Genomic DNA, 3508 nt, shown 5'->3' with positions numbered 1-3508 from the left:
GAGCATAGGAGCTCAATGGCCCTGTTACAGAGTTCTTGTGAGTTGAATACCCTCTTCATATGTAAATGAAGAGGGTGAAGTAAAGTTACAAAGTTATATACTCAGCGTATTCCCTGTGGAGAGGATATTTTCTGTTATAGCTGGTGTGAATCCGCCTTATGTTCCCTGCCTCCAGACTGGATTTTCCTGCCTTACTACTTCATCTCATCAGGGAGAGAAAGCTTTCCCAGATGTCCCCTCAACAGACTTCTCTTTACATCTCATTGGCCAGAAGTTTGGGCTATATGAACACCAATAAGCCAGTCAGTGATAAGAGGGAGTGGAATTGCCACGATTGACTTAAACACAGTTAATCCCTTAAGACCAGCTCTCCTTGCCTTCACTGCTACTTCATGCCTGAACAAAATCAGTGCTATTAGCAAGGAAGGAGGTAGAGTGACCACTACAAATGAACGCAGCTAACTCTCTATGGAATAAACCAGAGATCATCAGTAAACAGATGACTGAGCTTTGGGAGAACGTCCTCAATTCCAGTCAAGGTGACTTCGGTAGCATTTCGAGGAAGCATACCTGAATGTGATGTAATTTATTAAGTGCAAAGCAATTCTGCCCTCTTAGGAGAATATGTGCCAGATGGAGGATGATCAGAACAAAGAACATGGAAATCAAAAGGATCAGAAGGTGCCAGAGTTTATTCAGAATTCTTCAGAAAGAGGCTATGAATATGGCGTACAAAAGTCTAGTTGTCTAAGAGGTACATGCAAATATTGGGCTGGGATGGTTCGTTAGGTCCTTTTGTGGCCTGAATGAAATAAATATTTCAGAATACTTCAGTACTACAGAGGCTGATTCTTGTTTGTTTTTCTTTTTGAGACAGGGTCTGGTCTGTTGCCCAGGCTGGAGTACAGTGGCATGATCTCAGCTCACTGCAACCTTCACCTCCCAGGCTCAAGTGATCAATCCTCCCACTCCATCCTCCCAAGTAGCTGGGACTACAGGCACACTCCACTATATCCAGCTAATTTTTTTTTTTTTTTTTTTTTTTTTTTGAGACAGAGTTTCGCTCTTGTTACCCAGGCTGGAGTGCAATGACGCGATCTCGGCTCACCGCAACCTCCGCCTCCTGGGTTCAGGCAATTCTCCTGCCTCAGCCTCCTGAGTAGCTGGGATTACAGACATGCGCCACCATGCCCAGCTAATTTTTTGTATTTTTAGTAGAGACGGGGTTTCACCATGTTGACCAGGATGGTCTCGATCTGTTGACCTCGTGATCCACCCGCCTCCGCCTCCCAAAGTGCTGGGATTACAGGCGTGAGCCACCGCGCCCGGCCTATCCAGCTAATTTTTTTGTATGTTTTGTAGAGATTGGGTCTTGCCATGTTGCTCAGGCCAGTCTCAAACCCGTGGACTCAAGTGATCTGCCCATTTCAGACTTCCAAAGATCTGGGATTATAGGCGTGAGCCACCGTGCCTGGCCAGTCCCATTTTCAATTAAATACTTTTTTCCTTAGACAAAATTAATTCTAGATGACCAAAGATGTAAACATTCTACAAAAACAAAAAACAAAAACCCTATAAAAGTACTAAGAGGAGGGCCAGGCGTGGTGGCTCACGCCTCTAATCCCAGTACTTTGGGAGGCCAAGGCAGGTGGATCACAATTTTCTGGAGTTCGAGACCAGCCTGACCAATGTGGTGAAACCCTGTCTCTAGTAAAAGTACAAAAATTAGCCAGGTGTGGTGGCATGCACCTGTAATCTCAGCTACCCAGGGGGCTGTGGCAAGATAATCACTTAAACCTGGAAGGCAGAGGTTGCAGTGAGCCAAGACGACTGTGCCACTGCACGCCAGCCTGGGTGACAGAGCAAGACTCCATCTCAAAAAAAAAACCCTAACAGGAAACATGGAAAATAAAAGAAAAAAAATCAGAGTTGGGAGGGCTTTTTAGGCAAGACCCACAAGACTGACAAATGGACTACACAAAAGTGTCTGAAAAAAACGTCATAACAAAGCTTTAAAAGACAAATGATAACATAGAAAATATCTTTGGTATGGCTTGGATTTGTGTCCCCACCCAAATCTCATGTTGAATTGCAACCTCCAGTGTTGGCGATATGGAAGGGGGGCAGGGAAGTGCTGGATAGAGAAAGGTGGGTCCTTGGTGAGGGCTCCATCCCCTGCCCTGTGTCCATTCACCTAGGTGAGGGCAGGTACTCCTGTCATCGCGCCCAAATGTTGCATTTCCCAAGACCACTCTGGCCTGCCATGCCCCCGTTGTATGCCAATAAAAACCCCCAAGACCCTAGCAGGCAGGTACACAAGTGGCTGGATATCCAGAGAAACACATTGGTGGAGGAACACACAAGTGGCTGGATGTTGAGAGGATGTCAAGAACACATCGACAGGCACACTGGCATGCCAGCAGGCCATTGATCAGAACGACTTGGAGTTTGGCCAGGGTGGTTGGTGGAGAGCCTGGGCCACTGAGCGGCCCAACTCCTGGAGAAAACCATCTCCCTCTGGCTCCCCCATCTGCTGAGAACTTCCTCCTTTCCCTCATTCTCCAAGCCAACATGCATTACGATTCTTCCAGTATAACCAAGGCAAGAACACCAGGATACAGAAAGCCCTCTGTCCATGTGATAAGGCAGGGGTCTAACTGAGCTAACACAAGCCAACTATGGATGGGTAAACTAAGAGAGCACTCTGTAACACATGCCCACTGGGGCTTCAGCTGTAAACACTCACCCTTAGACACTGCCATGGGGTTGGAGCCTTACCACCTGCCCATCTGTGTGCTCCCTTAGAGGTTTGAGCAGCCGGGCACTGAAGAAGTGAGGCACACCCCCATCACATGGCCTTCAAGGGGGACAAGGGAACTTGACTCATTTCATTGGGAGGTGATTGGATTGTGGGGGCAGATTTTCCCCTTGCTGTTCTCATAAGATCTGGTTGTTTAAAAGTATGTGGCACCTCCCACCTTCTCTTCCTCCTCCTTGGCCATGTAAGATGTGGCTGCTTCCCCTTCACCTTCTGCTACGATTATAAGTTTCCTGAGGCTTGCCCAGCCGTGCTGCCTGTACAGCCTGTGTAACAGTGAGTCACTTTTCTTTTCTTGGGCCAGGTGCGGTGGCTCAAGCCTGTAATCCCAGCACTTTGGGAGGCCGAGGCGGGTAGATCACGAGATCAAGAGATCGAGACCATCCTGGTCAACATGGTGAAACCCCGTCTCTACTAAAAATACAAAAAATTAGCTGGGCATGGTGGCACATGCCTGTAATCCCAGCTACTCAGGAGGCTGAGGCAGGAGAATTGCCTGAACCCAGGAGGCGGAGGTTGCAGTGAGCCAAGATCACGCCATTGCACTCCAGCCTGGGGAACAAGAGCGAAACTCCATCTCAAAAAAAAAATTTTCTTTTCTTTATAAATACTTTCCCTTATAAATACCCAGTCTCAGGTAGTTCTTGACAACAATGTCAGAATGGGCTAATATAGAAAATTGGTACCAAG

The sequence above is a fragment of the Callithrix jacchus genome, chromosome 9 (assembly GCF_049354715.1).
Source record: "Callithrix jacchus isolate 240 chromosome 9, calJac240_pri, whole genome shotgun sequence".
Classification (NCBI taxonomy): Eukaryota; Metazoa; Chordata; class Mammalia; order Primates; family Cebidae; genus Callithrix; species Callithrix jacchus.
This window is presented reverse-complemented; position numbering follows the sequence as displayed.